This window comes from Hemitrygon akajei, chromosome 9, assembly GCF_048418815.1.
Source record: "Hemitrygon akajei chromosome 9, sHemAka1.3, whole genome shotgun sequence".
Classification (NCBI taxonomy): domain Eukaryota; kingdom Metazoa; phylum Chordata; class Chondrichthyes; order Myliobatiformes; family Dasyatidae; genus Hemitrygon; species Hemitrygon akajei.
Window position 1 is genome coordinate 79,819,415 of NC_133132.1, and position 13,524 is coordinate 79,832,938.

General features: G+C 43.2%; 1 long non-coding RNA gene across 1 annotated transcript; it reads right to left on the reverse strand.

The window, feature by feature from the left end:
* Nucleotides 1-2,160: 2,160 nt before the first annotated feature.
* On the reverse strand, nucleotides 2,161-12,643 carry LOC140732804 (uncharacterized). The gene is made up of 3 exons (XR_012100143.1): nucleotides 12,581-12,643; nucleotides 7,314-7,431; nucleotides 2,161-4,104 (listed from the first exon to the last, which is right to left on the reverse strand). It is a non-coding gene; the product is annotated as an uncharacterized lncRNA (long non-coding RNA).
* Between the last annotated feature and the right edge of the window lie 881 nt (nucleotides 12,644-13,524).

Consider the following 13,524-nt stretch of genomic DNA (forward strand, 5'->3'; position numbering starts at 1 on the left):
TCATAACATTTTATCAATGTCAATTAAGGATTTATTCCTACAGCATCTTTCAAAATAAATATTAATCTCATGTAACTGTATCTGTTTGTCTTGTCCCTTCCCATTCCGATGAACAGAAATTTGCAGGAGAATTTCTCCAGCCATGTCTGCAGCACCAGTACATCTGGTAACTTTATTGTATTGCAAAGTACCTTCCCAACACAGAGACACAAAGCAGCATTCTGATTGAGGTTAATACTTGGGAACAATATTGAACTAGAATTTGGACCACACAGCATTGGTTTCATTCAGTGTTGTGCAACTGAAAATCCATCATACACAAAGAGGATCTCATAAGCAAGCATTTTCAGGTTGTATTTTGTTTAGAGATACAGCCCTTCCGACCCTGTAATAACCCACACCACACAATGACCCCCACCTGACCAATTAACCTACTCACCTTTAGAATCCCTTTAGAATATTGTGGGGGGGACACGAATTGGAGCACCCAGAGGAAACATACACAGTCACGGGGAGAACAAACTCCTTTCAGTCAACTGTAGGAATTGAACTCTAGCTGTTGACATTGTAAAGCATTACACTAATTGCTATGCTATCATGCCACCCAACTCAAACTACCAGGGAGTTCTTGTCACTTCAGGAGTGACCTTGCACGCTACACTATATTACTGATAGTTTCAGGATAGCCTGGAGGGTCACCCAGACAAGGGTGGTGTTGCATATTTGACATTTCAGTTATATTGTAAATATATTGTTTGATTAAGCATTATTTGTTGTTTACATAATGCATCAAGGGTCATCTGTAAAAGAACGTAAATGGCATACGTTATCACGCCACCACATGATACGTGCGCGCCTTGCTCAAAGTAAAAATGAAGTTAGACTCACATTTCCTGGCTCTATGTTTTCCTTTCAATTAGTTTTATTTTGGAGTTACAAAACTTAACAGCTGGCCCTTCAAGACAGGAAGACACAAATATGTACATCTAACATGGAACCTATTATCAGAACCCCACAGTGCTCCTATATCTCTCTGAGGAGCAGTTTCTTCACAGGGTTTCCTAAGCGTAATACTGTGTGGTATGTGACATTCTAAATCATGTCACTCAGCCATTCTTGAATGCCTGTAGAGCTCAAAGTCATGGTGACTTTCAACTTACCAGCCACTGGACTTTTCAAGAGGGTGGATGCCCATCTCTGCTAAGTTCCACAGTAATGGTCTTCGTTTGTGTAGAGGCAACAGTGTTTTCTTAATGTCTGTGTGGAAAATGGGACATCTTTTGCTTTGTGTTTTACTAGCACTGTTGGTCTCCCATGAGTACAGGCCACCACTGACTGTCTATGATTAATAATTAAAGTTTTCACTGCCAAAAATATCTAGATGGGAGTGGAATGTGAAGACAATTTATTGATGTTGAACTTTATGGTAGTTCCTATGATTTTATTCATCACAGGAATCCACACTAGCTGACACTTTGAAAGCTCTGGGGGATTGTCATGGGTGACAAGAATAATTATCTACTTAAAGATTAAGGAATAGCTTTATTGGTCACATGTACCTGTACATCAAGACATGGTAACTTACAGTGAAGTGCAACATTTATATCAATGAACAACACTGTCTGAGGATATGCCGAGTTAGAAACAGCAAACATAGCATTCCAACGCTTCCAGTGGTAACATAGCACATATGGGAAGAAACTGGAACACCCAGAGGAAACCCACATGACCAAGGGGAGAATGTACAAACTCCTTACGGACAGCAGTGGGAATTGACCCCTGATCACTGGCACTGTAAACCGCTACACTAATGTGCCACCCTGTACTTCTACAGGTTCTCATATCAGTTCACATTCTAACTACATTTGCTGAAAAGAAACGCAGTGGAAACTGTACAGGAGAGTTGGGGAGTCTCCTAATAATGAAATTCTCCTGGGAACATTAGTCTAAAAGCACCATGCTGGCTCTGACTGGCAATTATGGAAGTTTTACTTGCCGTACAGCGATCAGTGGGTAGAAGAGAGGCAGGATGATGATGAAAGTTCTCAGGGTTGTCCAAGTTCAAGGTCAGCAGTTTCAGCATCCAGCTGAGAAAGCCGTTGTCCAGATGAGAAAGATAGGGTTATCTTATAGACAAAAGGTTTTCACAAACAAGTCAAGTCAAGTCAGGTCAAGTCAAGTTTATCGTCATTTCCATCATAAACTGCTGGTACAATACACAGTAAAAACTAAACAACGTTCCTCCAGGACCATGGTGCTACATGAAACACAAAACTACATTAGACTATGTGAGACAGCACAAGGCTACACTAGACTAGGTAAAACATAAAAACTGCACTAGACTACAGACCTGCACAGGACTACATAAAGTGCACAAAACAGTGCAGGGCAGTACAATAATTAATAAACAAGACAATAGGCACAGTAGAGGACAAACTACAATATAAAATTAAATGATGTAGATGTCAGTCTAGACTCTGAGTATTGAGGAGTCTGATGGCTTGGGGGAAAAACTATTGCACGGTCTGGTCGTGAGAGCCTGAATGCTTCGGTACCTTTTGCCAGATGGTAGGAGGGAGAAGAGTTTGTACGAGGGGTGCGTGGGGTCCTTCACAATGCTGTTAGCTTTGTGGGTGCAGCGTGTGGTGTAAATGTCTGTAATGACAGGAAGAGAGACCTTGATGATCTTCTCAGCTGACCTCACTAACTGCTGCAGAAACTTGCGATCTGAGACAGTGCAATTCCCGAACCAGGCAGTGATGCAGCTGCTCAGGATGCTCTCAATATATCCTCTGTAGAATGTGATGAGGATGGGGGTGGGAGATGGACTTTTCTCAGCCTTCACAGAAAGTAGAGATGCTGCTGGGCTTGCCTGGCTATGGAGCCAGGAATATCATAGTTCCAGTGTAAACCGAATGATACGCTCCAAACTTGAGACATTAACACCATCATTGGAGGTCAACACACAACTGAGAAAGGTGCATAGTGTGCCTTGACATGCTGTTTTACAGTTCCAGTTGCTCTGCTAATGACATATTATTGAACAAGTCCCTGATTCAAAGACGGCTGTGGTTTGTTGCAATACCTCTGTACTTCCTGATGAATGGCGCCTTACTTACCGCCTGCTGATCTCCATACAAAAAGTGCTTTCCTGTACAGAACTCCCCTATGCCGGTGTGAACAGTGATCAAGAGCTTGTACATAATGGCCTGTTGTTTACTATCAAAGGTGGCTTTTCACCCTTGTAGCCAATGCAGCTGAGAATGAAGAACACTACAAAACACTGAAAAAGTTTGACATGAAGTGGGCAAGGAGGTGTAAATAATATATGAATAGAAAATGGTGTCTTTTGACCATTGAGTAAATGCCTCAGTGTTTCATTATCTTAGTTCAATATTACATTTCCTTCTGCAACTGCAGGCTGGGTCCTCCCTTTCTCTTTAAGTCTGCTCCTGTATCTTTGATGAGCTACCAATAATTCGTGCAGACTTGTGCTTAGGGCCAATTGCAGGAACAGCCTAAGATAGTTCTATACCTGCGGGCCATGGGTGAAGTGTTGCTTGGGAGATGAACTGGTGCCATCATAATCAATGTCTAATCTGGCACTTGAGGTGAGCTCTCATGGAGCTGATAGACAATGGTGCAATGGTGTGCTGACACTCTGATCATTCCATCATCACTTCCATCTTGTTGTGGAGCTCAGCTGTTGATTGACACTGAATCGCAATTTCCCTGCTGACTTTACCCTTCTTCTGTGTTCTCTGTGCAGTCGAGTATGTCTCTGTTCCTGTAGTTGAGCCAACTACCCACGTGTGGTATCTCTCTGTTCGTGGAGAATTTCTAGCAGATCACATGTATCTTTTGCTCCTGTGGTAAAGCCCTCAGGGCTGGCATCCCTGCATCCACTGACAGAAGTAACCTGCATTTGGTCGAGACCCTTCATCCAGGCACATTATCCTGACAAGAATAATCTCAACTCTAAAGGTTGACCATTTCCCTCCATGATACTGCCTGTCTCGTTGAATTTCTCCAGTAGTTTTGTTTACACCGGAGTCCAACATCGAACATCTCTTTTGTCTCCATTCGATCTGGATCAGCATGAAACTGCACAGGGAAAGAGAAAAAAAAATCAAAAAAGTGCCAAGATTGTTTTCACAGTTTCTTTGAGGCAGAAAGACAAAGGCCTTGCAAAGAAATGTACCACATTTCCAAAAAGGAGCTCGTGGTCTCCTCGATCCACACAACCTCCTGCAAGAGAGTGAAGATAGATCCCTTCTCACCTTTATTTTTATGACTGACCTGACAGTCCTGATATACTTACTACCTCAGCACTCATCCAGTTCAATCTCATTATGAAAGGATCCCCATTATTAAGATGTCATTAAGTCAAGTTTATTATCATATATGCTGGAAAGATTCCACAAAAGATTTATAAGATGCTTCCAGGACTTGAGGGACTGAGTTATAGGGGGAAGCTAGGATATTTTTCCATAGGAGACTGAGAGGTGTATAAAATCAAGAGGGGATTAGACAGGGTGAATGCAATTAGTCTTTTTCCCAGGGTTGGGGAATTGAGAACTAGGGGCCATAGGTTTAAGGTGAGAGATGAAAGATTTAATAGGAACTTGAATGACAACTTTCCTACACAGAGGGTCAAACACATGTGGAACAAGTTGTTTAAGCCAGGCTCAATAACAGCATTCAGACAGGTACATGGATAGAAAAGGTTTAGATGGACATGGACCAAATGAGGCATCTCAGTCACGATGGACCAGTTAGTCTTAAGGGTCTTTTCTCATGTTGTATGACTCGCTATGTCTAAGCGCGGTGAGGAATGGATACTTGCTTGCAGCAGTATCACAGACACATGTAGGTATAAATGACACAGAATTAAAGTTATACATGAATTACACAAGAAGGAGAAGAGAGAAAACAAAGACTGTGCAAAATCAAGACATTAGTGTGAAAAAGATGTAGTATTAGAGACAAGTCCATGGTAGAGCGAGAGGTAGTCCATCATGTTTCGTTGCTGGCGTAGGGTTAGGGGTGTGGCTGGTGTCAGTGGCCGCATAACCAGGACTTGTGATATGTGCAGCAGCAGATGATACACCCTGTGCAAGGGTGACCTGTAGACTAGCAGAGGGAAGAAGCACTTTCCATCTCCTTTGGTGGACACGTACAATACCTCTACCCTACCACTATTCCTTTAACATAAAGGACCCGCACATTTTTTGACCAATTGGAATTTATTTTTCAGGAGACCTACTTTGCTGCTGGCACTGATGTTTTGTTTTTATTTTTATGATATTTTGACAAGCCGAAAATAGAGGTGTTCAGATTCCTAAGCACATGTTTTCATCCCAGTGCAGATACTCCTTTAGGCTTCACTTAGCAAGTTACAGTCAAATGTTGGACAGTCTGAATGGGGCTGAGGGAGGAACCAGGGTTATGCTTTGCTCCCATAATCAAAACCAGCCCTGTTAAGTGGCACTAACAACAAGCACTGTAAAGTTGACACCAAAAATAACATGTTCCCATTTGTAACAAATGCAAGTTATATGGCTTAAAACACGAGACAGAAAGGAAAAAGTGTTTATAGACGTCTCTGCAGAAGCTGGTAATGTGCAAGGAAACATTGCTCTTTGGATTTATGGTGCCATCCTGGTGCTCTGAGATACATCAGGTTTTGTTGACTGTTACTCAGACATTTTTGTGTATCTTGCCTTCATATCACGCCTATACTTTGGGTTCCCTTCATCGGCAGGTCCAGAGCTCAAAGCCTGGTGTTTGGTGATCCTGTGATCGATGCCGAGGGTTGAGGCCCTAGGGTCGAATCAGAAATCCAGAAGTCAAGGCCCACTGGCCGGAGCTCCAGGTCAGCAAATCTCTGTGTGTCTGCTGGGGTTGTCAGCGTGTCGGTGTCCAAATCTGAGACTGAATTCAGATCCGCTGGAGGCTGCAGGCTGAAGAATACCGACTGACCTCAGGTTAGAGGTCATGTCCTGGATGGAGGAAAGGGGCTTGTTTCACTGTTGTTGCTTGTTGCGCTCTGTTTTATCATGTTCTGTGTTGTTCTGCCGAACATTGTAGGTATGCTATGATGACGCTGGACTGTGTGGTTTCACTTGCAGGCTGCCACTAGCACACCCTTTGCTCTATAGGTGTTAATGCAAATGATACATTTCATTGTATGTTTCAATATATATGTGATAAATAAACTTGAATCTTGAATCAATAGATTTTTGTTGATGTTGATCCTGCCATTTTACATTTTGTTCACTCCTCTGATTACAAAATTTACTGTAGATCTGAAAACCTCTTAGAACTGAACGAAGGGGATTAGCACCATAGAACCATAGAACACTACAGCACAGTACAGGCCCTTCAGCCTTCCATGTTGTGCTGAACCATATAATCCTTAAAAAAAGTACTAAACCCACACTATCCCATAACCCTCTATTTTTCTTTCATCCATGTGCCTATCGAAGAGGCTCTTAAATATCACTAATATTTTAGACTCCACCACCATCCCTGGCAAGTCATTCCAGGCACCTACAACTCTCTGTGTAAAAAACTTAACCCTGATGTCTCCCCTAAACTTCTCTCCCTTAATTTTGTACATATGCCCTCTGGTGTTTGCTATTGGTGCCCTAGGAAACAGATACTGACTATCCACCCTATCTATGCCTCTCATAATCTTGTAGACCTCTATCAAGTCCCCTCTCATTCTTCTACGCTCCAAAGAGAAAAGTCCCAGCTCTGCTAACCTTGCTTCATATGACTTGTTCTCCATACCAGACAACATCCTGGTAAATCTCCTCTGCACCCTCTCCACAGCTTCCTATAATGAGGTGACCAGAATTGAACACAATATTCTAAGTGCGGTCTCACCAGAGATTTGTAGAATTGCAACATGACCTCTCTACTCTTGAACTCAATCCCCCTGTTAATGAAGCCTAGCATCCCATAGGCCTTCTTAACTACCCTATTAACCTGTGCAGCAACCTTGAGGGATGAATGGATTCACAGAGTGGTGAATCTGTGGAATTCTCTGCCACAGGAAACAGTTGAGGCCGGTTCATTGGCTATATTTAAGAGGAAGTTAGATATGGCCCTTGTGGCTAAAGGGATCAGGGGGTATGGAGAGAAAGCAGGTACAGGGTTCTGAGTTGGATGATCAGCCATGACCATACTGAATGGCGGTGCAGGCTCGAAGGGCCGAATGGCTTACTCCTGCACCTATTTTCTATGTTTCTACATTTCTATTTGAACCCCAAGGTCCCTTTGTTCATCCACACTCTTAAGTAACTGACCATTAATCCTGTACTCAGCCTTCTGGTTTGTCCTTCCAAACTGCATCACCTCACACTTATCCAGATTGAACTCCATCTGCCATTTTTCTGCTCAACTCTGCAGCCTGTCGAGCAGCATCTGTGAAGACAAAGGGACAATCGATGGTTTGGATCAAGATGTACATCAGGACTGCATCCAGGATTTCAATCCACTGAGTTGTTCCAACTGCTTAACTGCTGCTCTGAATCAAAATTGTTTTCTAGGCCAGCTTACCTGGATACACTAATTGTATTTTGCCCTTCAGACCCGCAAAGTTAAGTTATTTTAAGGTAATATTCAGGCATGAGGTAGCACACTGTCAATAGGTGGAAACCACAAATCCACTAGTAGAAGTGCCCAATACCTCCAGGAACTGCAGAGTGACTGCACAACAGATGCATGCAGTTATGGAGGAGCAGTGCTTGGAGATTAGGGGACTTGGCTCAAAGTTCATTACATCCAATTAAAACTGAGCCTCAAGAGTGCTCTACATCTGCTCATCTTGACAAATGCATTCTTGTTTGTGACAGAACTGGCCAGTGATAAAAATACTGTGAACATAATCTGTCAGACTTTAGAATCAGAGCAGCAGTGAAGTGTGTTAGGATTGCTAATATCTGAGAATTTAAAAAAAGTTGATGTATTTAGTTTTGCTGGTTTACAATAGAATGCTTGCAAAAGATCAAAGTTGAACTTTCTAATAGACTGTGCATTTGTTATGGTCTGTACATTTCAGAAGCAGTAAACCAGCATGACTGCAAAGTATATTTATAAACCAATGTTGCTTTGCTTGGTTTTGGACTCATATCCCAGCCTGGGCCTCTTCTTAACTCATTCTTAAATCACAGTTGTATTGTTACATATTAAATCTGGATAAACTACAGATTTCCTTATTTAAAGTTAACACTCAAAGCACAGAAAACATGCGGTATTTTAGAATCTTCATTGCATTTACAAAGACTGTCATCACTGGATAAAAGACAAGTTTCACAAGAGTGATGTCAAAAGTAAAACTTTAAAAATGTTAAAAGCCAAAGTCAAATACCCAGATCAATTAGTAAAGAGAAATTAAATCAAATAAAATCAAATCTTTCAACTCCAGTTCCTATTAGAATTTCCCTTCTCTTTGGATTCACTTCATCCCTCTTCCTCAATTTACCTATGAAAGCAAATAAGTTTCTTTTCACCCTGTGCTGAGCTTTAGACCATATGCCCATGCAATAAAACTGCCTGTTCCCAAAATATTATTTGACAGCGGATTGCCCTCAACTAATCTGCCTCTGAAAAGCTCATCTATGCATTTGTAACTTCTTAACTACTCCAGTGTTTTCTGTGCCGTCTCACAGTCTTAGTAATCTCGCACAAAGTTATTTTCCCTTAGCAAGTATTGTGCAATAGAACTTCCACCACTTCCACCTCAGTAATCACTGAGAGTGTACTGATTGGGCAACAATTGCTCAGACTGGATTTGTCCTGTTTTTTATTAACAGAAGGTATCTGGAATTGGCATTGGAATTGGTTTGTTATTGTCACAGGTACAGAGTCTTGAATACTGTTTGTACAGATCAAATCATTGCATAGTGCATCGAGAAGCTGACCTTGATGTGATGGTTTATGGATTTTGTATCTTCTGCCCAATGTGAGAGAGGAGAACAGAATATGTCTGAGGTGTGTGGGGTCTTTGATAGTGAATTTTTAACATTGTCAATCAGATGCCATTGTTGTAAATGTGCTGGAACAGTTTGGGAAGCCTCCTACCTGATGGCACGAACATCAATTTCTCAAACTTCCAACAGCGGATTCACTTTCAAAAAACTAGATAGAGATCTTGAAGATTATAAGGCTAGCAGGAAGGAGTTTAAGAATAAAATTAGAAGAGCCAGAAGGGGCAATGAGAAGGCCTTGGCGGACAGGATTAAGGAAAACCCCAAGGCATTCTGCAAGTATGTGAAGAGCAAGAGGATAAGACATGAGAGAATAGGACCAATCAAATGTGACAGTGGAAAACTGTGTATGGAACTGGAGGAGATAGCAGATGTTCTTAAAGAGTACTGTACTTTGCTTCAGTATTCACTGTGGAAAAGGATCTTGGTGATTGTAGGGATGACTTACAGTGGACTGAAAAGCTTGAACATGTAGATATTAAGAAAAGGGATGTGCTGGAGCTTTTGGAAAGCATCAAGTTGGATAAGTCACCAGGACTGTACGAGATGTACCCCAGGCTACTGTAGGAGGCAAGGGAGGAGATTGCTGAGCATCTGGTGATAATCTTTGCATCATCAATGGGGACAGGAGAGGTTCCAGAGGATTGGAAGGTTGCAGATGTTGTTCCCTTATTCAAGAAAGGGAGTAGAGATAGCCCAGGAAATTATAGACCAGTGAGCCTTACTTCAGTGGTTGGTAAGTTGATGGAGAAGATCCTGAGAGGCAGGATTTATGAACATTTGGAGAGGCATGATATGATTATGAATAGACAACATGGTAATTTCTAAAGTAAGTACATGTTTGGCACAGCATCGTGGGCCGAAGGGCATGAATTGTGCTGTAGGTTTTTTATGCTTTCTAAATGATAATGCTGAGGAATTCAAAGTTATTGAATCTCTCCACCTCTGATGCCCTGATGAGGACAGGCTCATGGACCTCAAGTTTCCTCCTGCTGCAGTGAATACTCAGCTCGTTGGTCTTGCTGAGGTTGAGTGACAGATTGTTCAGCCAGATTTTCAACTTCTTTCCTATACACTCGGACCAGGGTTAACGCTGAGGATGTGTTCCTCAGAAGTGGACTGCTATGTAAATCAGCGCCTTGTGTGGCCATTATAACATTACATAAATGGACATGTGTGCCTGTTAAAAAAACAAGCTCAAGGTATATAACATTTTATGCATACACAGTAATTTGTGGGGTAACAGACACACAAATAGGCTTAACTGGTATAGCAGTGAAGCAGCAGCACGCTGCAGTAGCAATGGAGGGAAGCGGCTGGTCGCTACACCTGAGAGGAGGGACCAGGCTGGGAGTCCTACTGTAACATTGGCTTCTTCTTCAACTAGGTGCCGAGATTTGACTGCCTTTTCTCAAGTTTCCCCACAAGAAGCTATTCTTAGTAGCAGGAAATCATGTCAACAACACCTCTCTTTGATGTATTGCTTCGCTCCCAGTCAGGCTCATTATTGATGAAATGGCCCATGATTCGTGTGATGATTGTGGTGAGGCTAGTGCTGAGGACTTTTGTGGTGAGGTTTCTTGCTGGTGTTTCCAGAGTGTGAACAAATACATAATTGGCTGTATGTGGCTCAGAGCATATGTAAATCGTTCTCAATGGCTGATTGAATGTTTAGGGTAATGGCGGCCACTCGGGAAGTTTTAAGCGTTGTTTAGAATGAATTCTTGTAATTCTTAAAAACTTCAATAGAGAATTGAATAAGCATGTTGTAACAAATCAGTACCATGCAGGGTGGTGTTATGCAGGATCTGAGTGTATATAGATTCATCACCACCTTTGATTCATCCGGCAACACCAATGTTGAATAAACTCTCCTCAGGCTTCCAGCCAGCTACAGTTTTAACTGATGTTTCAATAATAAACTCTGTTAACTTCATCAGGGATGATGCCTAGCTATATCTAGACTGGTAAATATACCACCTTTCCCCCCCCTCACCCCCCCAACCCCGTTATCCGTCCCTCCTGATTGGTTAGTTATCATCCAATCAGGTTTCTGCTGTAGCACCTTGTTTACAATTGAACTCCAGTTCTTACTTAGGGCAAGACCTTTGCCCTACTGGCTTGGCACAGTAGTTTTGTGCCATCAACGTTAATCCTATGGCCATTGCGAATGCAATGCTCTGCTACTGATGTTGTCAGAAAACTTAAATATAGCATTGGAGCTGTACTTAGCCTCACATTTCAAGTATAACATTAGAAGAGCAGGGAGCTAAGGACACAGTTTTGTAGTGCCTGGTCCATGTCTTTGCTGCATCCAGGGCTCTCTCAACCATTTCTTTGTTTAATGTCAAGTGAGCCTAATTGCCAGATAGCTGTCTGCTGTGTGTGTGGAATCTTGGGAGGACAGGGATCCACCAGGATGCTGCCTGGGTTAGACAGTGTGGCCTCCATCGATCATGATCGACCATGCGTACTGCACCTCTGGTAGTCACTGGTTTGTCGAGCAGCGTTGACTGTGGCTATTGAGGTCGATCCTGGAACGGCAGACTCTGCCACAGTTGCTGCATGTGTAGGGCATCGTGGAATTGTTGTCCGCTGTCCGCTGTGCTCTCTGTTTAGCTCTCCGCTCCTCAAAATGACTCAGGATCACTCTTTCACCTTGCTCTAGGTGCTGCTGAAGAGTACCTCGCCATTTGTTGCAGTCATCTGCTGTATCCTCCCAGTACTCTGTATTGATTTTTAAGTTTTCATGTCACACTTGCAGAGGTCCTTGAAGCGAAGCTGGGGTCTACCAACATTCCTCTTGCCTGTTGCTAGTATTAGACAGTATTAGCTCTATAAACAGGTTGGTAGTCATAGCCGAAGGGTGGTAGTGGGGACGAGCTCCCACTGCTAAACAAATGCTCTTCATGGCGTGCGTCTCAAACAGCCTCTGACAACCAAGTCCAACTCCTGGCCTTCACATGTGGCATAGTTCTTATTCCCGGCGGAGCTGTTCTCACTGACAGGAGAAGGGCAAAGGCGGGCCACCAGCGCCTTAAAACCAGTTGCTCCGGGCAGATGGGAGTCATTAACCACGGATGGTAGCTCATCTAGGAGAGGGAAAACTCCGATTTCAAACCTCTGCTGCCTTGCGTCTATACCCGCTCACGGGAAAGGCTTTGGGAGTAAACCCCGAGGAAAAATCCGGAGTCAGAGTCCTGAAGGCGGCTGTCTGCTGTACCCAGCACTGGCACGGTAACTCCTGCGATGCTACTGGCATCAAACCATATCGACTTTCATCGTTACTTTGGACCTGTCATCAGCATGGAGACGGGGGGTCCCACTGCATGGGCAGCAGACAGATCTCCGTATTAATTCTGCCCTGGCTTGCTCCCTGGAGAGGCCACACCAGCTTCGCTTTATAGTGTCATTTAGACAGTATTAGCTGTATAAAGAGGTTGGACAGACTTAGACTGTTTTTCTCTGGAGCATTGGAGGCTAAGGGGAGATCTGATAGAAGTAGGTAATATTATGAGACGAATAGATGCAGTAGGTAGTCTCATTCCCAGGGTAGAAATACCAAATACTCCCCAGTTCCTCACCTCCAGCTCTTTGTTCCATGGTCCACTGTCCTTTTCTGTCAAATTCAAAGTACACTTATTAGCAAAGAATGTCTAAATTATACAATCTTGAGATTTGTTTGCTAACAGGCAGTTGCAAAGCCAGGAACCTGAAAGAACCCAATTAAAAGAAATGAAGACCAACACCCTCCCCCCCTATGTGCACAGAGCAAGAGAGAAAAAACAAATAATTCAAACAATAGAAGCAAGCAACAACAACAGCACTCCAAACCAAACTGAGTCTTCAAATCCAAATCCCCAGGGTAGGCCCAAAGCCTTGGTATTCAGCTCATATTAGCGGGGCAAATCACCACAGAGTTTGCAGACATGAAGCACGGCAGCCAGGGACAGTCTCACAGCCTTGGCATTGTGGGGAGATGAGCCCCCAGTCTACCTGGGCCAGAGTTTAAATTGTCCAAACATCAGATCGCATCTCGCGCGAAGACCCAGGCCCCTCTGTGGTGAATTGATCTGGGCCTAGATTTTGCTGATGAAGAAGCCATTCTTGACCCCTCGAAATCAGCTTGGCACCCAGAGTGATCCAAGCTCACCAGACTCGCGACACCCTGCCCTTCCAGTCTATATGGGCCAGTGTTTAGACTTCTTCTTCTGCAGACTTCTACCTCTTCTATCCATCATTTCCAAGCTTCTCACATCATCAGCCACTCCCATCCACTTACCTTCCCCCTCACCTGGTCTCACCTATCACCTGTCAACTTGTACTCCTTCCGCTCCTTCATCTTCTTATTCAGTCCTAAGGAAGGGTCTCAGCCTGAAACGTCAACTGTTAAATTCCCTCCTTAGATGCCATTTGTCCTGTTGAGCTCCCCTAGCATTTTTTAAATGTGTATGGCTATTTTTTTTTACTCTGTTTCATGAATGTCCAGCTTTGTGCTGCCAGATTTGTTCTGATTTTATCCCAATTG